Genomic DNA, 22843 nt, shown 5'->3' with positions numbered 1-22843 from the left:
ATCAGCCATGATCTTATTGAATGATGGAATAGGCTTGAGGGGCCGTATGGCCTACTCCTGCTCCTATTTCTTATGTTCTTATGAAAGGGGTGATTGGGAAATGATAATTAAGGGGTAATTTTCCAACCATTCAATTTAATGGTTGGAAAATCATGACCTGAATTTCCAACGTGCAATACTGGTGGATACGCCTCACCTACCATGGGCGTGAAGTCGGAGAATTACCCCTATTGTTCAGGAATGGATGCAAATTTTGGTATGGTATGGCAAAAAATATGGCCTTGCATTTCCTCGAGGCCTGTGGCAGAGTGTCGGCGTTAAAGCAGTGGGAGTGGGCTTGTGGGGATCAGAAACTGGGCAACACTCAAAAACGACACTTCCCTGTCCCCAAGACATTAATTAGGAAACTCCCGTTTGGTGGGGGGGAGCGGAGTGAGCAGAGGTTTTGTACGCCCCATTGATGGTCTGACGTCAGGAAGGAGATGGGGTCGGCAGGATAGTGCCACCAGATAAAATTCCTGCTGCTCCTGTCTCCTTTGTGCTGAGAGACTCGGATGCCAGCAACGACGTCCAGGTCAATAAAACAGTGGAAGTGAGGCATTCGGAAGTGTCCATCCTGGGGTGTTGGCCTAGAACACCTCCCCACTGCCCCACACCCTCCCCACCAGAAGACTGCAGGCAGCCACAATGAAATTGGTTCTCTTATAAAAAGGGCTGGTTTCCACTGAGTCTTGCATTTTCAGCCTGTCACGCCAGTTAGTTTTTTTTTATTCGTTCACGGGATGTGGGCGTCGCTGGCGAGGCCGGCATTTGTTGCCCATCCCTAATTGCCCTGGAGAAGGTGGTGGTGAGCCGCCTTCTTGAACCGCTGCAGTCCGTGTGGTGACGGTTCTCCCACAGTGCGGTTAGTTCCCCGAGCAGTTGTCAAGAACTGCATTTTGCACCTCCTCCCTGTTCTGGCAGGCGCCTAAGATGCAACCATACTGGCATGGACACCCGTTGGATTTAAAGAAAGAAAGAACTTGCATTTATATAGTGCCTTTCATGACTCAGGACTTCCCAAATTGTTTTAGAGCCAATGAAGTACTTTTTGAAGAGTAGTCATTGTTGTAATGTAGGAAACACGGCAGCCAATTTATGCACAGAAAGGTCCCACAAACAGCAATATGATAAATGACCAGATGATCTCTTTTGGTGATGTTAGTTGAAGGATAAATATTGGCCAGGACACCCTGGAACACTCTTCCACAAAAAGCAATAGATGCTCGCTCATTTAATAATGTTAAATCTGAGATTGATAGATTTTTGCTAGCCTTGGGTATTAAGGCATATGGAGCCAAGACAGGTGGATGAAGTTAGAATACAGATCAGCCATGATCTCACTGAATGGTGGAACAGGCTTGAGGGGTTGAATAGCCTACTCCTGCTCCTATGTTCACTTGCTCTTCTTCGAAAAGTGCCATGGGATCGTTTACGTCCACCTGAGAAGGGCAGACGAGGCCTCGGTTTAACATCTCATCCAAAAGATAGCACCTCCAACAGTGCAGTACTCCCTCAGTACTGTCAGCCTAGATTATGTGCTCAAGTCTCTGGAGTGGGGCTTGAACCCATGAACTTTTGACTCACAGGCAAGAGTGCTATCACTGAGTCACAGCTGCCATCTAAGCTTTAAGTAAACGATGCAACCCTGCCCTGACCCCGGACACTCTAGCATGGTCGGGAGCAGGTTCATTGGGGAATCGGAATTGTCACTCTGCCACACTTACAGTGGCAAAGCAGGATCGAGGAATTTTGATCCCTACTTCTAAGGCCTTAGTGGAGCACATTGTGGGAATTCGATTTTGGCTGCAGAACTGCTAACTTCAGCTGTAATAGAAATGAACAGCACAGTTAGATCATCCAACCCTGAATGGCTAACACTTCTGTGTTTATTACAAATGCTTTCTTCAGGCTTTGCTGCATAGGGATTTTATTTCATGATCCAATCTATCCTGTGACTTGTTCAATTGCCAAGATCTTAAATTTAACATAGATTGACGCCAAACTTCAGACCAGCAGAACAAAATAAACCTAGATTATCTACCAAGAAATGTAAGTATTGCTTCAATTTATCTACAGGCTCAAAAAAAAATTTGCGCAATTTGAGCAGTGTATTTCAAACACTGTGTTTGGCTATATGTTTCCCGTTCACAAGAATGATCAGAGAAGATACAGATTACAAACAAATGACAAAGAGGAACAAGGAAAGATCAACTGGTTCATCCTGCCTTTTTCATCCAGATGTGGTGTAGCCTCCGTGCACTATCAACCCTCAACCCCCTCCCCTAAGTCATGCAGGGGGCTAAATTGGACTGCATAGCGCCCGTTCTGTAGGTGCTACGTGGACTCCTAAGCCCCGAAAATGGCATCCGAGATGTGCGTGCACACTTCCGGCTTGACGTGTGCAGGACGCCATCTTGGTAAAGGTGGTTGCGCATGTGCAGCTAACGAACGCCAGCAGCATGTAAAGTAGGGAGATTATGATGTAAATCAGCATACAACGCTGATTTAAAGGAACGCTGTTATTTTGGAACTCCACCCTCCAGCCAACACACTGTCTTAACCTTGCACAGCTGAACAGGTGTTAAACAGCATGGAGGACCACACCCGCGCTATTTAAAGGAATCATGCAGGAATTACAGGTTAGTTGCTGGATTATTGCTTCTGGCTACTGATGCATTTGTACCTGTTTTTGGATGTCTCCTATACTTGAATACTAGGACTAGGGACATAGCCTAAAAATTAAAGCCAGGACTTGCAGGAGAGAAGTTAGGAAACACTTCTACATGCAAAGGGCGTTAGAAGTTTGGAACTCTCTTCCGCAAATGGCAGTTGATGCTAGCTCAATTGTTAATTTTAAATCTGAGATTGATAGATTGTTTTTAACCAAAGGTACTGAGGGATATGGGGCTAAGGCGGGTATATGGAGTTAGGTCACAGATCAGCCATGATCTCATTGAATGGCGGAACAGGCTCGAGGGACTAAATGACCTACTCCTGTTCCTATAATAAAGTTTCAATACTCTACAGGAATTGGGCTGGTTAGCTTACAGGCAACAGCAAGGGCACTGGCGGAGTGGGACAGAAATGTTATCATCCTGAGATAGGACAGCAGGTTCATGTTCCATGGAGTCACTGCCACTTGCTGCCTCTTGTTATGCACCACTTTCTCCTGCAAGAAAACAGGAAGTGTGTCAGTGAGTGTCCAGCAAGATGTTTGGGTGATGTGGCTGTCATGGCTGAATAGCTGCCAATGTGTGTGACCTGTGAGTTGTGGGTGTGCAGCTTGCAATGGTAATGTTTGAGGGTGAGATGAAGCATCTGATTGGAAGAGTTGAGTACTAATTGAAAGAGTTTGTTGGAAGGTGGGTGATGGGGGGTGTAGTACATGGAGCAGTGGATGACGCTAGTGTTGTAGTTGGTAGGATATGCCACTTGAAACTTGAACTCATCTTCACAACTTGTGTTAAATCATTGAACTTCTTCCTGCACTGTATCCATGTTTGTGGTGCTATGCTCATGGCATTGACCTTGTCTGCTACTGCCTCCCACTGCCTCAGGAGCATATGTCTGGAGGGCCTCTTGTCCCCTTGTTGACATAGGATGCCCCTCTTTCTGTCCACCTCTTGCACCAAAGCCTCTAGTGCATCATCAGAGAATCTTGGTTCACACTCTCTCGCAGGTCTGGTACAAACTCAGATTGGCGGATTGGTGGGATCTGGCGTGCAGATTGGAGGATGTGGAATGTAGTTTTGTGAAACTTTTATTCAATATTTTTTTTAAAAATCAGCAGTTTTTAAACATAAGGACGAGACCTGCATCTGTGTTTTAAGTGTGCCATTTCTGATCTCCATTCAGACCCGTATATTATATTTTGAAAATATAAGAGTCCCACAAATTTGAATTGCCAAGTTGGTGCTCATTAAAAATTCCAGAGTTCCCATCACCATCATGCTGCACTATAGTCCAGCACAGAATTACTTCCCAATGGACTTAACACACGTCCTGTAGCCACAGTGCACCTCCCCATAAGAGGTGCAGGCTGCCTTTAAGTGGTGCTAGCCACTCCCGATATCGGGGCCCCCTGCTGGTGCATGCAGACACTCAACAGCACAGGTAGCGCTGGCTGCACGCAGCAATCGTAGAAATCATCAGGCGGCACAAATGTTGCATGTTGCCTGCATCGCAACCAATGGGTGTGGTTAATTGCGCATTGCAATCCCAGTGCCTGTTTTCGGGGGTTATCCAATATAACCCCGGCAATCTCCCGGGAAAGGCAAAAAAACCCAGAGAAAAATAACTTAGGCCAATTTAGGATAAACCTCTCTAACCTCCAAAGGCAAATAAGGAAGTTGCAGCAAACTGATGTAACTGATAACACTGATGAGCCCACCCATCTTCTGTAACTCGATCCACTTAGAATCATAGAATCATAAAAAGGTTCAGTATGGAACGAGGCCATTTGGCCCATTGAGTCCGTGCCGATGCGACAGTGGAATAAAAAGAGGGAAAGGAGTCAGTTGTGGCTCAGTGGTAACACTCTTGCCTCTGCGTCAGAAGGCTGTGTGTTCAAGTCTCACACCACAGACTTGAGCACACAATCCAGGCTGACACTTCAGTGCCGTACTAAGGGAGTACTGCACTGTCGGAGGTGCTGCCTTTTGGATGAGACATTAAACCGAGGTCCCATTTGCCCTCTCAGGTAGACATAAAAGATCCAATGGCACTGTTTTGAAGAAGAGCAGGAGAGTTCTCCCCAGTGTCATGGCCAATATTTATCCCTCAACCAACATCACTAAAAACAGATTATCTGGTCATTATCTCATTGCTGTTGGTGGGACCTTGCTGTGCACAAATTGGGTGCTGCATTTCCTACATTACAACAATAACTACACTTCATAAATACTTCATTGGCTGCAAAGTGCTTTGTGACATTGTTAAAGGTGCTATATAAATTCAAGTGCTTCTTCAAAGAGAGAAGACTTTTATCCCATCAGTCAGCGCTGCACGTGGAATCAGGTCACAGAGATGAAAGGGCAGTGGAACTTTTGATTCAATGCACTTTCCAGTCCCATTATTTGTTTTTACATCCTTATTCAAATAGATATATTGAACTTTGCTTCGTGATGTGGATATTGAATCAGTTCCACAATTATTCAGAATTGCATTTCTGTTCCCACACAACCTAACATAGCTACAAGTCAGAAATCTGTATTAAAGGGAAAAATTCTTGAAAAATTGTTTGGCAAACAGCTTTTTGTGAGTTTTTTGGGGGGAGAGAGAGAAAAGATCCAGAAAAGCCATGTGTAATTTTCATCCTAATGTTAAGTGATGCGTTGTGTTTTGACATCGTTTAAATTTTTGTATTGTTTGTCTCACAACAAATTTAGAAAAAAGATATGTTAAATGTACTGTGTCAGCCTTGCTCAGTGTTAGCACTCTTGCTTCTGAGTCAGAAGATTGTGGATTCAAACCTCACTTGAGCATATAATCTAGGCTGACATTTCAGAGGTTGCTGCACTGTGGTGTGGGGGAGTGGAAAGTCTTTCGAATGAGATGTTAAACTAAGTCCCAGTATGGCCTTTCGGTTGGATGTAAAAGATCCCATAGCACTATTTGAAGAAGAGCAGGGGAGTTGTGTAAACTTGGTTTGAGTAAAGGAGATTGAGGGGTGATTTGATTGAAGTATTTAAAATGTTAAAAGGATTTGATAGGGTAGACTCGGCTAAACTATTTCAACTGGTGGGGGAATCAAGAACAAGGAGACATAATTTTAAAATTAGAGTCAGGTCATTCAGGAGTGAAATCAGGAAGCACTTTTTTATACAAAGGGTGATAGATATTTGGAATTCTCTCCCCAAAAGGCTGTGGATGCTGTGTCAAACAGAGCTTTCAAAACTGAAATTGATAGATTTTTGTTAGGTAAGGGTATCAAGGGGTATGGAGCAAAGGTGGGGTAATAGAGTTGAGGTGCAGATCAGCCATGATCTAATTGAATGGCAGAATAGGCTCGAGGGGCTGAATGGCCTACTCCTGTTCATAATGTTCCTATGATCTCCTGATGTCCTGGCCAATTTTTATCCTTCAACCAACAGCATCAAAAAAGATTATTTGGTGATTTATCTCATTGCTGTTTGTGGCCTAGCTGTATGCAAATTGATTGCTGTGTTTCCCTACATTACAACAGTGACGACGCCTCAAAACTACTTCAAGTGTGGATTGATTAGGGAAAGCCAGCACGGATTTGTTAAAGGCAAATCGTGTTTAGCTAACTTGATAAAGTTTTTGATGAGGTAACAGAAAGGGTAGATGAGAGCAATGCAGTTAATGTGGTTTATATGGACTTTCAAAAGGCGTTTGATAAAGTGCCGCATAATAGGCTTGTCATCAAGATTGAAGCCCGGGGAATAAAGGGGGCAGTAGCAGCATGGATACAAAATTGGCTAAGTAACAGGATGCAGAGAGTAGTGGTGAACAGTTGTTTTTCGGACTGGAGGGAGGTGTACAGTGGTGTTCCCCAGGGGTCGGTACTAGGACCACTGCTTTTCTTGATATATATCAATAACTTGCACTAGGGTGTACAGGGCACAATTTCCAAATTTGCAGATGACACAAAACTTGGAAGTGTAGTGAACTTGGAAGTGTAGTGATAGACTTCAAGAGGATATAGACAGGCTGGTGAAATGTGGGACTAGCTGGACTGCTCTTGCATAGAGCCGGCATGGACTTGATGGGCCGAATGGCCTCCTTCCATGCTATAACCTTTCTATGATTCTATAAATCTATTTCATTGGCTGTGTAAGCACTTTGGGATGTCCTGAGATTGTGAAAGAGGGGTTATGCAAAAAATACAACAACTTCCATTTATATAACACTTTTAACGTGTAAAAAAAAGTCCACGACACTTCACAGAGGAGTAAGGAAAAAATGAAGGTCAAGTCAAAGAAGGGTGTATTAGGAGTGATGGCCAAAAACTTGATTGAAGAAGTTTTATGGCGGTGTAGAGGTGGAGGGTTTGAGGAAGCCTGGGGCCTAGGCAGATGAAGGCATGGCTGCTAATGGCAGGGACGGAGGGATGCACAACAAGTCAGAGTCACAAAAACAGAGAGTTCGGGGCAGGGTGGGGGGGGCGCGGTAATAGAGGTTACTGAGATAGGGAGAGGTAGGGTCATGAAGGGATTTAAATAAGAAGATGAGAATTTTAAATTTGAGGCGTTCGAAGACCTGGAGCCAGTACAAGTCAGTGAGGATAGGGGTGATGGATGAGCGGGATTTTGTGTAGGATAGGATGCTGCAGCAGAGTTTTGGATTAGCTGAAGTTTACAGAGCTTGGAGGATGGGAGACCAGCCAGGAGAGCTTTGGATTAATTGAGTCTAGAGGTGCCAAAGGCATGAATGAGGGTTTGAGCAGTAGATGGGCTGAGGTGGAGGGAGGCAATGTTATGGAGGTGGAAGAAGAGATGGAAGGTGGGGGCTAAGTTGGGCCGCGTAGCACCCATTTTGTAGGTGCTACGCAGACTCCTAAACCCCGAAAATAGCATCCGAGATGCGCACACACACTTTTGGCATGACGTGCGCAGGACGCTATTTTGGTAAAGGCATTTGTGCACACACACCTAATGATGCCGGCAGGGTGTAAAGTAGGGAGATTACGATGTTAATCGGTGTGCAACACTGATTTGGAGCAGCTGGGGGCATTTTTGAACTCCCTGCTCCAACCAACGCATTGTTCTAACCTCGCACAGAAAGGGCATGAAAGACCCCCCCACCAGCGCTATTTAAAGCGAGCATGCAGGAGTTACAGGTTAGTTGATGAATTAGTTATTCTGGTTGCTGGTACAATTGTGGGTGTTTGTGGAAGTTTCCTATACTTGGAGAAAGTTGCAATATTACATGGAGAGTGGTCTGGTTGGTCGTGCAATACTGTTAGTGGCATTTAAAATAGTGTGATGAACAAGATTATTGCCAGACATGGGTGGCATGCTAGGGCTTCATCTGGGAATTGAACATGACGGGGAGCATACAGAGAGGCCACACAGAGCAGGACAAGCTGCCAGAAGAGGGTGGAGGAGGTGGAGGAGGTGGAGGAGGCGCAGGGCACTCAGCAGGAGGCCTTATCCAATGAGGGCCAACGAGGGCCTTCAGGGACCAATTCTCTTACCTCAACTTCATAAGAACATAACAATATAAGAAATAGGAGCAGGAGTAGGCCATACGGCCCCTTGAGCCTGCTCCGCCATTCAATAAGATCATGACTGATCTTCTACCTCAACTCCACTTTCCCGCCCGATCCCCATATCCCTTGATTCCCCTCGAGTCCAAAAATCTATCCATCTCAGCCTTGAATATATTCAATGGCTCAGCATCCAGAGCTCTCTGGGGTAGAGAATTTCCAAAGATTCACAACCCTCCTCATCTCAATTTTAAATGGCCGACCCCTTATCCTGACACGATGCTCCCTAGTTCTAGACTCTCCAGGCAGGGGAAACAACCTCTCAGCATCTACCCTGTCAAGCCCCTTTAGAACCATATATGTTTCAATGAGATCACCTCTCATTCTTCTAAATTCCAGAGAGTATAGGCCCATTTACTTAATCTCTCCTCATAGGACAACCCTCTCATCCCAGGAATCAATCTAGTGAACCTTTGAGGCAAAGCCTCCAAGGCAAATATATCCTTCCTTAGATAATGAGACCAGAACTGTACAAAGTACTCCAGGTGTGGTCTCACCAAAGCCCTGTACAATTGCAGCAAGACTTCCTTACTCTTATACTCCAAACCCCTTGCAATAAAGGTCAACATGCCATTTGCCTTCCTAATTGCTTCTGTACCTGTATGCTAACTTTCTGTGTTTCCTGTAAGAGGACACCCAGATCTCTCTGAACACCAACATTTAATTGTTTCTCACCATTTAAAAAATATTCTGCTTTTCTATTCTTCCTACCAAAGTGAATAACCTCACATTTCCCCACATTATACGCCATCTGTCACCTTCTTGCTCACTCACTTAACCTGTCCATATCCCTTTGCAGCCTCTTTGTGTCCTCCTCACAGCTTACTTTACCTCCTACCTTTATATTGTCAGCAAACTTGGATATATTACACTCAGTCCCTTCATCTAACTTCAGCGACGACCAGCGTATTCGACGGCTGCAGTTCACAAAAGAGGTCATGATTGATATTTTTCAACTGCTGCAGCCACAATTGAAGCCTCAAAGCAGGGCAAAGACAGCATTGCCTGTGGCTCTCAAGGTAACCGTGACGCTTAATTTTTACGGCTCTGGCTTCTTTCAGGCAGTTGCTGGAGATATATGCAACATCTTGCAGTTTGCAGTGCACTGCTGTATAAGGGAGGTCACGGAGGCTCTGTACGCACTCAGAAACAGATTCATCACGTTTCCTCTTGACAGAGACAAGCAGCAGTAGCAAGCGCAAGGGTTTGCTCACATTGCAGGCTTCCCCATGATGCAGGGTGCTACTGACTGCACGTATGTTGCCATGTGTGGTCCACATCTGAACTTGGCCATATTCATGAACAGAGAGGGATTCCACTCCCTCAATGTGCAGCTGGTGTGCGACCACATGCAGCGCATCATGCAGGTCAATGCCCGCTATCTTGGCAGCAGTCATGACTCTTTCATTCTGTAGCAGTCCAACATGCCATCTATATTTCAACTAGTACGGCAAGTCAAAGGCTGACTACTGGGTGACTAGGGTCACCCTCATGAAGTGGCTCATGACTCCGCACGCACATGTGCACAGCAGGCCTACAACAAGAGCCATGCTGCCACACGGAACATCATCGAGCACACCATAGGCGTTCTCAAGCAACGCTTCCATTGCCTCGATCGCTCTGGAGGAGCCCTGCAGTATTCAGCTGAGTGGGTATTAAGATTTGTCGTTGTCTGCTGTATGCTACACAACCTTGCCATTATGAGGGAACAGCCCTTACCACTACCATTCCGGCGAGAACCTGAGCAAGAGGCAGATGAAGAGGTGGAGGAGACGGAGGAGGAGGAAGAAGTGCAGAACGAAGTGGAGGAAGAGGCAGGGAGGCAACAAGGTAGACAGGCCCTGATTAATAAGCGATACCAGTAACCTCAACGACACCTCCCCATTCACCAACAGTCCCACACTCCTTACCTTTCCGCTCCCTCATGAGCATCAAATCGCCCTCCTTATGATTACACATTGCTTCCTCCCTCAGCTCATCGCAGAAATGAAAACCACCACCAAATGCAAATTCAAATCTTAATTTAATAATTAACACATGTAATAAAAATAAAATGAGACTATCCATCCTTGTGCATTCCCTTAGTGCCTGTCGTTCGTGTGCCTTTTCCTTTCCTAGCGCTCCTATGAGATGCATCCCCAGTGGCTGCAGCATGGGTGGTGGAAGGCTGCTGACCTTCAATTGAGAAGAGTGCAGATGGCCTTGGAGGACGACCTCGAGCAGCTCTGGGCTGGGAGGGCCTCGCTGCAGACTGCACCACCTCGGCCTGAGCTGCAGCAGTCTGGGCTGGCGGGCTGACAGGCAACAGCAAGGGTACTGGCGGAGTGGCAGGGGTGGGAGCAGGAATGCTGTCATCCTGAGAGAGGACAGCAGGTTCATCTTCCATGGCACCACAGCCACTCTCCCGGGGCGGCGCCTCAGCAGTCCTGGTGATCTGCTGGAGAATAGATTGATGGACTGCTGTGATGCCCTGGAAGCTCCTTTCCATGGTGGAACCTAGAGCCACGATAGCAGCAATCTGAGCTTCCAAGACATCAGTCTGAGCTCCAAATGCAGCAGTCAGACCTTGGATGGCAGATGTTTGTGCTGCAATGCAAGCTGTGACTTTAGTCATTTTACACTATATCATGGGTGGATCCGCAGGTGTGCTGATGGAGGTGACCACCCGTTTCATGTGGGAAAGAATGGGCTCCAAGCTCTGCGCAAAGCCCTGTGCCAAGTTGGAGCTGGAGGCCTCCATGCAACCTTGACATTTTGCGAAGGCTTTCTGGCAGGCTTTCCAGTGCATCAAGCCTGTGGCTGTGTACACCCAACAGCCTTCTTCTATAGCCTGGCCTATCGAAGTCATCATCTGTCTCCTCTGAAGCAGAACATAAGAACATAAGAAATAGGAATGAGAGTAGGCAATATGGCCTCTCAAGCCTGCTTCCCCATTCAATAAGATCATGGCTGATCTTTTACCTCAAGTCCACTTTCCCACCCGATCCCCATATCCCTTGATTCCCTTAGAGTCCAAAAACCTATTGATCTCAGTCTTGAATATACTCAACAACTGAACATCCAGAGCCTCTGGGGTAGAGGATTCCAAAGATTCACAGCGCTCTGAGTCCTACATGTCCGACCCCTTATCCTGAGACTATACTCCCTAGTTCTTGACACTCCAGCCAGGAGAAACAACCTTTCAGCATCTACCCTGTCACGTCCTCTCAGAATCTTATATGTTTCAATGAGATCACTCCTCATTCTTCTAAACTCTAGATGGTATATGCCCTTTCTACTCAATCTGTCCTCATAGGACAACCTTCTCATCCTAGGAATCAATCTAGTGAACCTTCGTTGCAACACCTCTAAGGCAAATATATCCTTCCTTAGGTAAGGAGACCAAAACTGTACACAGTACTCCAGGTGCAGTCTCACCAAAGCCCTCTACAATTGCAGCAAGACTTCCTTATTCTTATACTCCAACTCCCTTGCAATAAAGGCCAACATACCATTTGCCTTCCTAATTGCTTGCTGTACCTGCATGTTAACTTTCTGTGTTTTGTGCACAAGGACTCCCAAATCCCTCTGAACACCGACATTTAATAGTTTCTCACCATTTAAAAAACATTCTGTTTTTCTATTCTTCCCACCAAAGTGAATAATCTCACATTTCCCCACATTATACTCCATCTGCCACTTTCTTGCCCACTCACTTAACCTGTCCATATCCCTTTGCAGACTCTTTGGGGTAAATTTTAACCCCGCTCTCAGGGGGTGAGTCGGTCAGTGAAATCTTTTAAGGAGGTTGCAGACTTCATTTTAATAGGTTTTTTATTTTTAATTCCTGGGAGCCGAGGTTCCCAGCCCTTCTGCTTCATGTCACATAAGAGGAGGCGAGGAGGCCCAGATGAACAGGTAAGTGCCTTTATTGCACTGCTTGTGGGCCAGGAGGAGCAGGTTTCCTCCAGGCCCAATGAGCCTACCTCTCGTTATCCCACATACGCAATCGGCCGACTCCCCCCCCCAATCTCTGACCCCCCCGCCATGTCTGACACCTTCTCAAGTTCTCCGACCCCCCTGCACGATCTCTGACACCCCCACAATCTCTGACCCCACCCCTACAAGCTCAGACCCCCCCGCAAATGTCTGACCTCCCCATGACTGAGCCCCTGATGACCGACCCTGATCACTACCCTCGATGACCATCCCCCGATGACCCGCTCCCCCCCCCGATGACCCCCCCGCAGATGATCAACCCCGGCCCCCGATCTAAGACTTACCTGCTGGCATCCGCTCCCTGGCTGCTATCCTGACCAACTGACAGCCAGCCCATCAATCGGCTGGCTGTCGGGCGGGAAACCTACAGAGAACAGATTGAAAGACAAAGACGTCCTTATGTCAAGATCGTAAGGACATCCGGTAAACCCATACATCCGGGTCCACTTTCTTCCCAGCTCCCCATTAACATTTACCCCTTTACGTCCTCCTCACAGCTTACATTCCCACCTAGCTTGTATCATCAGCAAACTTGGATACATTACACTCGGTCCCTTCATCTAAGTCATTAACATAGATTGTAAAAGTCCAACAACACTCAAGAAGCTCAACAGCATCCAGGACAAAGCAGCCCGCTTGATTGGCACCCCATTCACCACCCTAAACATTCACTCCCCTGCACCACCGGCACACAATGGCTGCAGTGTGTACCATCCACAGGATGCACTGCAGCAACTCGCCAAGGCTTCTTCGACAGCACCTCCCAAACCCGCAACGTCTACCACCTAGAAGGACAAGAGCAGCAGGCACATGGGAACAACACCACCTGCACGTTCCCCTCCAAGTCACACACCATCCCGACTTGGAAATATATCGCCGTTCCTTCATCGTCGCTGGGTCAAAATCCTGGAACTCCCTTCCCAACAGCACTGTGGGAGAACCATCACCACACGGACTGCAGTGGTTCAAGAATGCAGCTCACCACCACCTACTCAAGGGCAATTAGGGATGGGGCTGAGATGATTGGCCTCCAACAACCACTACCATCTTCCTTTGTGCTAGGTATGACTCCAGCCACTGGAGAGTTTTCCCCCTGATTCCCATTGACTTCAATTTTACTGGGGCTCCTTGGTGCCACACTCGGTCAAATGCTGCCTTGATGTCAAGGGCAGTCACTCTCACCTCACCTCTGGAATTCAGCTCTTTTGTCCATGTTTGGACCAAGGCTGTAATGAGGTCTGGAGCCGAGTGGTCCTGGCGGAACCCAAACTGAGCATCGGTGAGCAGGTTATTGGTGAGTAAGTGTCGCTTGATAGCACTGTCGATGACACCTTCCATCACTTTGCTGATGATTGAGAGTAGACTGATGGGGCGGTAATTGGCCGGATTGGATTTGTCCTGCTTTTTGTGGACAGGACATACCTGGGCAATTTTCCACATTGTCGGGTAGATGCCAGTGTTGTAGCTGTACTGGTAACAGCTTGGCTAGAGGCGCAGCTAGTTCTGGGTTAGTTGCCACACCAATTCCAGGTCTCCCTGCAGCCACAGTGCACCTCCCTTTTAAGAGATGCAGGCTGCCTTTAAGTGGTGCCAGCCACACCAGATATCGGGGCCCCCTGCTGGTGTCTACAGCCAATCAACAGCGCAGGTAGTACTGGCTGCACGCAGCAATCATTGAAATCATCAGGCAGCACGAATGTTACGTGCTGCCTGCATCTCAACGACCAGGCACGGGTTAATCGTGTACCACGATCCCAGCGCCAGTTTTCGGGGGTTAACCAATTTAACCCCCGATATGCAGTCAGAAGCTCAGCTCAGGGTTGAATAGGATTCCAAGGTTGCGAACAGTCTGGTTCAGCCTGAGACAGTGTCTGGGGAGGAGAATGGAATCAGTGGCAAGGGTAAGAAGTTTGTGGTGGGGGCTGAAGACGATGGCTTCGGTCTTGCTAGTGTTGAGCTGGAGAAAATTGTGACTTATCCAAGACTGGACAAGCAGTCTGACAACACAGAAGCAGTGGAGAGGTCGAGAGAGGTGGTGGAAAGATAGAGCTGGGTGTCGTTAGAATACATGTGGAATCTGACCCCTGACCAGTTGTGCAGCAGATACGTTTAAGTCTGTGCCCCTTGGACTTGAGGGAGCGAAGATGGGGGCTATACCAGGGCGAAAGGATGGTCAGTGCCAGTTTGAAAGTGCCAGGGACAGGGAATGCAGTGAATTCAGAGTAGTAATGGATTGGGGTAGGAATTGGGGAGATAAAGTACCCAAGAGGAGAGAAGTGAAAGGTCGATTGACTGGGCGACAGGAAGAGCCCAACATGGGCTAAGAGAAAAAAAAGGAGATATAGGAATTGGGCTTGGGTCCAGAGCACAGCTAAAATGCTCACGTGAATGGACACAGGTTACATAGACATGGAAGAGATTAGAAGAGACATGTTCTGGTCGTAGCAGAGAATCCTCCCCTTAGTCCTGGTGCCTTGTATCATATGGATCAAAACTTGTTACACACAATACGTTCGGTACCTTTACATTTTTAAATAAAATGTTACAATATCTAATGAACAAATTGTCAACCCACAGGTGCAGAACTTCACTGGATCAACAATCTCACCAAACATTAAATCACTCCACAATGCAAGGCACACAGTTGACTCTCTCACTGCTGGTTCAATGGGTAAAGGCACCGATCCCTGGTCTGTGCTGATTTCCTCATGGTTTAGGAATAAAGGCACTGATCCCTGGTCTGTGCTGAGTGTCTGATGGTTTAGTGATGAGACAGTTATGGTGTATTGGAGCATCTCGAATCCTTTCCTAATATAGATACCATTTGCTTGGATTCTTATACACTACACTGTCTAGCAACACAATGAAACACTATCATTCACCCTTATGATCCCAGCATTAGCCTTCCTCAGCTGCTGGTCTAAGTTACCCCCATGGCAGCTTTGCTTTGCTTTGTCCTCTTTATGGCAGGCTGGTAAGAAAGTAAAACCCAGTAGGGCAAACCAGTCTATCCACGCAGAGTCCAGTTCATATAAATGCAAGTTCTTTCTTTCCTTCCTTTTTTCCTTTGCTGCTCAGTGTGGAACATACCCAAATTAAAACCCAGTCTGTACTAAGTTAGCTGATCTCAACCAGGACGAAATTAAGGGACTACAATTGGACTCTAACCAGGGGTAAAGAGAGGAAAATCAGATAGACACTGGGAATTCAATACTACGGAAAGCTCAGAGGAGTATACAAAGTGCAGGGGTGAAGTTAAAAAGGAAATTAGGAAAGCCAAGAGAGGGCATGAAAAAATATTAGGTAAAATCAAAGAAAACCCAAAGATGTTTTATAAATACAAAAAGAGCAAGAGGATAACTAAGGAAAGAGTAGGGCCTATTAGAGATCAAAAAGTTAACCTAGGCGTGGAGGCGGAAGATGTGGTATGGTTCTTAATGAATACTTTGCATCTTTCTTCACAAAGGAGAGGGATGATGCAGGGATTGATGTTAAGGAGGAGGAATGTGAAATATTTGATGGGATAAACATAGTGAGAGAGGAAGTATTAAGGGGACTAGCATCTTTGAAAGTGGATAAATCACCAGGACCGGATGAAATGCATCCCAGGCTGTTAAAAGAAGCCAGGGAGGAAATAGCAGAGGCTTTAACAATCATTTTCCAAACTTCACTGGATACAGGCATAGCGCCAGAGGATTGGAGGACTGCTAACGTGTACCGTTGTTTAAAAAGGATAGACCGAGTAATTACAGGCCAGTCAGCCTAACCTTGGTGGTGGGCAACTTATTGGAATCAATTCTGAGGGACAGGATAAACTGTCACTTAGAAAGGCACGGACTAATCAAGGACAGTCAGCATGGATTTGTTATGGGGAGGTTGTGTCTGACTAACTTGATTGAATTTTTTGAGGGGGTGACAAGGAGGATCGATGAGACTGGCGTAATTAATGTCGTCTACATGGATTTTAGCAAGGCTTTTGACAAGGTCCCACATGGCAGATTGGTCAAAAAAGTAAAGGCCCATGGGATCCAAGGGAATTTGGCAAATTGGATCCAAAATTGGCTCAGTGGCAGGAAACAATGGGTAATGGTCGACGGGTATTTTTGCGACTGGAAGGCTGTTTCCAGTGGGGTGCCGTAGGGCTCAGTACTAGGTCCTTTGCTTTTTATGGTATACATTAACGATTTGGACTTAAACGTATGGGGCATGATTAAGAAATTTGCAGATGACACAAAGATAGGCCGTGTGGTTGATAGTGAGGGGGAAAGCTGTAGACTGCAGGAAGATATCAATGGACTGGTCAGGTGGGCAGAAAAGTGGCAAATGGAGTTCAATCCGGAGAAGTGTGAGGTAATGCATTTGGGGGGAGCAAACAAGGCAAGGGTATACACAATAAATGGGAGGATACTGAAAGGTGTTGAGGAAGTGTGGGACCTTGGAGTGCATGTCCACAGATCCCTAAAAGTAGCAGAACAGGTAGATAAGGTGGTTAAGAAGGCATATGGAATGCTTTCCTTTATTAGTCGAGGCATTGAATATAAGAGCAGGGAGGTTATTCTAGAACTGTATAAAACACTAGTTAGGCCACAGCTTGAGTACTGCGTACAGTTCTGGTCACCACATTACAGGAAGGATATAATTTCACTAGAGGAGATTTACGAGGATGTTGCCAGGACTGGAGAATTTTAGCTATGAGGAAAGATTGGATAGGCTGGGGTTGTTTTCTTTGGATCAGAGGAGGCTGAGGAGTGATTTAATTGAGGTGTATAAAATTATGAGGGGCCTAGATAGAGTGGATAGGAAGGACCTATTTCCCTTAGCGGAGGGGTCAATAACCAGGGGGCATAGATTTAAAGTGATTGGTAGAAGGATTAGAGCGGAAATGAGGAAATATCTTTTCACCCAGAGGGTGGTGGGGTCTGGAACTCATTGCCTGAGAGGGTGGTAGAGGCAGAAACCCTCAACTTATTTAAAAAATACCTGGATGTGCACCTGAAAAGCCGTGAGCTGCAGGGCTAAGGACCAAATGCTGGAAAGTGGGATTAGGCTGGGTGGCTCATTTCTCAACGGGCGCGGACACAATGGGCCAAATGGCCTCCTTCTGTGCCGTAAATTTTCTATGATTCTATGATTCTATCAGCTCATATTCCTGCTCTTGATCACCATCCAATAACCCATTCCGAAAAGTGTGTTACTTAGCAATTCTGAGAACTGCTGTGCTGCCAGAAGGGTGTAGTGGTTATGTTATTGGACTGGTAATCTAGAGGCCCGGACCAATAATCCAATAGAACGTGGGTTCAGCTCCCAGAGTGGCAATTTGAAATTTAAAAAAACTGGTATCAGTAAAAGTGACCATGAAGCTGTCGTATTGTCGTTAAAAATCCAACTGGTTCACTGATGTCCTTTAGTGGAAGGAAGCCTGCCGTCCTTACCTGGTCTGGCATAAATGTGATTCCAGTCCCACATCAACGTGATTGACTCTTACCTTCTGAAATGTCCCGGTAAGCCATTCATGTTTGTACCAGACTGCTGCAAAGAATAATGATAATTGGACTGCAGCGGTTCAAGAAGCCCACTGCCACTTTCTCAGGGCAACTAGGGATGGGCAATAAATACCAGCCTTACCAACAATGCCCACATCCCGAGAATGAATTAAAAAAATAGTGTGGTGTGGTGGGCCTGCTGATTGGTCTGTAATTCCCAGGGTCTACATAATTGCAGGCTGCAGGGAGGGTAGGTCGTAGCTGGAGTGGGAGCAGTATGTTGGGGATGGGGATGGGAGACCCTTAGGGACGGAGAAGTGGTGCGGCAGAAGGCTATAAAACCTGCTGCTGTATAATGGGGTGGTGGCAGTAATGGACAAGGATTGGAAAATAGACACTGAAGATGGCAGCAAGAGCAGCACGGAAACAGAGGGCAGCCAATTTCCTGGAGTCAGACCAGTCGGCTGTTCTAGAGGACTATAAATTGTCAGTGATGCATTGCCCCATCACTCTTCCACATGAAACCTGGAAGTGCACCATCTGTCACAGTGCTCCATGCATGAAAACCTTTTAATTCTTCACTTACTTGTCCTTTCTTGCTTGCTGCTCCCATCTGTGTTTTAGACCTCTGACAAAGTGCTTTGTCCAGATTTTAGTGCTGTATTCATAGCTTCCACTGTTTTTTTTTCTGACAGGTGATGGTGGCCCATAATGTCCATGAATCTCGGGTTTACAGGTGGTGGCCCCTGACATTCAACCTCTCACACAATATGAGGAAGAAGCACTGGAGCTGCTGAGGAGGGATAAGGCCATTACTATTGGGGATGGAGAAGTAGGAGAGCCAGTGGCAGCTATAGGTGTGTCTGTACCATCTCTTGCTTTCTTATCTCATGCTGCTCTTACACACTGTAAAAGAAGAGCAGGGGAGTTCTCCCCAGTGTCCCGGCCAATATTTATCCCTCAACCAACATCGCTAAAAACAGATAATCTGGTCATTATCTCATTGCTGATTGTGGGACGCGTGCAAGTTGGATCCCGCAATGATGTCAGGTCGGATAGGATCAGTATTGATTGTTAAAACAAAAGCAAAATACTGCGGATGTTGGAAATCAGAAACAGAGTTAAGGTTCCAGTGTTTCTCTCTCCACAGATGTTGCTTGACCTACTGAGTATTTCCAGCATTTTCTGTTTTTATTTCAGTATAGATTGTGATGCTCCCACAGTCAAATAGTCTGCCAACTCTCAATGCTCACAGAAGAAAACTGACCACGTGGACAAGGTTTCAGACGGTAACTGGCATCTGTGAAACTGTCCTGAGCAAGGAGTGAGCAGCTGTAAGAAAGGAGAAGAAAAAATTGGCAACAAAAGCAAATAGTATGTGTTATAAAGTAATAGTCCAGACTCAGGATCAGCTGTAGCTCTAAAGTCTGTTTATTTGTTTTATTCTTAATTTGGGTACAACAGCATCTTTATGAAACTGGAGCAGCTCAAACAAAAACATACAATTAAAGTATGAATTGGAAGACAGAGTCATACCCAATTTATATAATAAAAGACCTTTCAGTAGTATTGGTTCTACTGGTGACTCTATACACTGCAAGGTGGATCAGAAACATTTGCGACAACACTTGAATAACTGCATTTGCAAGACGTGTGAATGCATGGTTACTTACAAGTTGTGAACCCAACTTCATAGCCACTGCACATGCACATTTCTGACTATCCTTCTGGCTGTGGACCTTCCTCGATGTCAACTGAACAAAATGCCAGTCCTGGCATTCAATGCCAGTGGCCAGTTAGGATTTTTTAGTGGCTCTTTGCCTTCAGAGTCAAGCGTGAAACCACCTCACAAGTTGGTGTCCTGTGGCCCATGGTAGCACATACAGAGTTATATTTAAATTATAACACTGCCACCAAAGGCTTTAATGGGGTATCAGTTAATTCCAATTCCATGGTATTAACACCAAAAAAAGATGCAGGCACAGATACAGGGTTGATTGAAGTTCGACCACACATTTTAATTTATTTCTTCACATTTAGGCACAGAAATTCTTTGCAGTTACTGAAAGAAATTTAACAGAAAAGTAAAGATAATCAAAAAGATGTTAAAGAGAGAGGGCTGGATCGTCCTCTGAATTGCCTGCTTCTTTTGAAGTAGTAAATAGAGTAAAATTGGGCATTAATGGCGATCCCCTCAAAACTGCCGGTCTAACATTGCATAGAATTATCCTCCCAAAAAGCACGGCAATCTCCTTTGTAGCCCACCAGTGTCTCATTTAAGTGAGGTCACGTAGGCGTGGTTAATCCCTCTGACCTATTTCCTACATTACAACAGTGACAACACTTCGAAAATACTTCATTGGCTGTAAAGTGCTTTGGGACATTCTGTGGTCATGAAAGTCACTATATAAATGTAAGTGCTTTCTTTCTTTAACTGTTCGCGCTCCGTCAAAAGCAGCTCAGCACACTTCAAATATGTGCCAGATATTCCATCTTCTTTTACTCCAAACAAAATACAGCAAGAAGCTGCAGAGGAAGAGGAAGAAAATGAGCATGGCCCCTCTGCCTCGGGCCATGCTACCACACATCCTCACCCACACCGTCATTCACCCTTTCTATCGTACTCACTATCCCAGAATGATCCATCCGAGGGGGGAAATAGATAGTGCTGGTGAGATTTCATCAATGGGTGAAGGACAGAGCGTGGTGGAGCCGGATGAGTCGGAAGTGAAGACGAGTCTGACAGTGCTGTGTAGTCATTCTTCATGTGTGAGCCAAGCCAATGAGTGGCAACAGGCTATTCAACTACAGCATCACAGCCAAGCCCCATTCTGACCTGACCAACCTCGACATACAGGCACTTTCCAGCTAGGGTCATTGATTAACGACCAGAAGTGCTGACATCATGTAATTCAGCACAGACCAGTGATTGAACAATGGATCTTTTCTGGCCTGAATGGTTTAGCTACCTTTATGCCTTATCCAAATGAGCCATTGGGGGAACCCAACTCTCATTTTTTAACTCTAGTCCATATCTTTTCTTAGAACTCCAACGGTTCCATGATTAATTCAACACTTTTGGAGTCTCAGATCAGGAGCCTTGAGGGAGGCAGACAGATAGACAGGAGAGATTGGAAAAGCTCTCAGCCTGCCATCTCCATTCACAATGCCACTCAAATCAAGTTTCATTCTGAAATGTTATATTGGGAGTTCTCCACAGAATTACTGTCTCAGATCCCCCAGAACTCTCTATTCCTCTGACTCTGGCTTCTTGTGCACCTTCCCTCCTTTGCCCTATCGTTGGGAGCCGTGCCTTCAGCCATCTAGGCCGTACGCCCTGGAATTCCCTCCCTAAACCTCTCTGCCTCTCAATCTCCCTCTCTGCCTTTCAGACCCTCCTTAAACCCCACCTTTTTGACCAAGCTTTTGGTTACCTTTCCTAATATTTCCTTCTTTGTCTCATCGTCCATTTTTGTCTGATTATGCTTCTGTGAAGCGCCTCGGGTAGTTTTTCTATGTTAAAGGTGTTATATAAATGCAAGTCTCAAGGGCAATTAGGGATGGGCAATAAATGTCGGCCTCGCCAGCAACGCCCACATCCCATGAACGAATAAAAAAAAAGTTCTTTTTATAACAAGTGGTTTTAAGCATAAACACAGCAACAAGAGATAACTATGAGACACCAATTAGTATACTGATATCGTCCCTTTATAATAACATTTTGAATTGTTCAACAATTTAGTGAATACACTTCCCCCTTAAGTTTGTGGTGTATTTTTTTAAAGAAATCATAGTTTCCATTTCCCTGATTCCGGCCTCCCTGCTGGTGGTTCGAAAGGTCATCCTCCAGAGCTAGAAAAGCAGGCAGGAAACATCCATCACAACACAGGGGAAAATACTGCCAGAAATAGCAGCAGTACATGCTGCTAGTCCAAGCTAACATTTTATGGCTCATTCAGATGATATCATTAGTCATTAATTTAATTGTGATAAAACATAGCTTCTTCAATGGCTCAGTCACTAAATGTATTCAATGTCGAGTTGGGTGATCCCAGCTGAGTTGATGATAAGAGCCATAGGGTAACAGTGGATCAAATATCAGCCAGGATTCTTGCTCCAGACCACTATCAAATGACCACAACTGGAAAGTCTTTGGGGCATGGACACTGGATGACAACAGGATTGAACACAACTGTGATGCTTTCCTAGTTTAACAATGAAGTTTATCTCCTGATTAAGCAAGGGTCACAGTAATCAATCAGCTCAACCTCTGGTCTGTGATTGGTCACCTAATCTCAGTTAGGGTGCAAGTAGTGAAGCAGCATTGGCCTCCTTCTCTGAAATCACTGATACGATTCTGCAGGCACCAATGATCCTCAGGTATTTTAGCAAAGTGGCCATTCTCAACTAGGGGAGGAAATCACAGCCGAACCGCAAACTGTACTCACCCAACATTCACATGTGGATCACTGGATAGTGATTAGGACTAGATGCTGTCAAAGAAATGTTTGCAGGGCTATGGGGAAAGAGCAGGGGCCTAATTGGATAGCTCTTTCAAAGATGGCATGATAGACCGAATGGCCTCTTTCTATGCTGTTTGATTCTATGATTCATTGTGTCTTGACGGCTTATTGAACAATGGAAGCAGCACAGCTAAGCCCAATTCTGTCCTCTCCTGACTTGTACACACACACACACACTCTTTCTCTTTCCAGCAGGGAGCCCTGAATATTGATCAGCAGCAGGAAACTTGGCTGATTTCCTCTTCCCTAACCCAGGGTGCTGAGCTCAACTGTAGCTCAACTGTGCTTCCCATGCATGGATCAGCACAGACCAGCAATTTAACCTGGGACTGTTGTTGTCTGAGTCGCTCAGTTCCACACTGGGCAGGGCACTTATCAACTGACCCATCAGAAGAGATGGGGGGAGAATTATAGAATCATAGAATCATAGAAAGTTTACAGCAAGGAAGGGGGCCATTCGGCCCATCGAGTCTGCGCTGGCTCTATGCAAGAGCAATCCAGCTAGTCCCACTCCCCCGCCCTTTCCCCGTAGTCCTGCAAATTTTTTACTTTCAAGTACTTATCCAGTTCCCTTTTGAAGGCCATGA

At 45.9% G+C, this 22843-nt stretch overlaps 2 long non-coding RNA genes across 2 annotated transcripts in view; one reads left to right on the top strand and one right to left on the bottom strand.

The window, feature by feature from the left end:
* LOC137311426 (uncharacterized) overlaps positions 1 to 22843 on the bottom strand; it is an 85613-nt gene that overhangs the window by 18858 nt on the left and 43912 nt on the right. Inside the window, exon 2 of the long non-coding RNA XR_010960363.1 lies at positions 18320 to 19065. This is a non-coding gene — a long non-coding RNA (uncharacterized lncRNA). The remainder of the gene's footprint in view (positions 1 to 18319; positions 19066 to 22843) is intronic.
* Positions 1 to 22843, top strand: part of LOC137311415 (uncharacterized) — an 81673-nt gene that overhangs the window by 47892 nt on the left and 10938 nt on the right. The window contains exon 2 of the long non-coding RNA XR_010960352.1: positions 18429 to 18590. This is a non-coding gene — a long non-coding RNA (uncharacterized lncRNA). The remainder of the gene's footprint in view (positions 1 to 18428; positions 18591 to 22843) is intronic.

The sequence above is a fragment of the Heptranchias perlo genome, chromosome 3 (genome assembly GCF_035084215.1).
Source record: "Heptranchias perlo isolate sHepPer1 chromosome 3, sHepPer1.hap1, whole genome shotgun sequence".
In the NCBI taxonomy this organism is placed as follows: Eukaryota; Metazoa; Chordata; class Chondrichthyes; order Hexanchiformes; family Hexanchidae; genus Heptranchias; species Heptranchias perlo.
The sequence above is the reverse complement of the archived record's forward strand: the minus strand, read 5'-3'. Positions and strand labels throughout refer to the sequence as shown.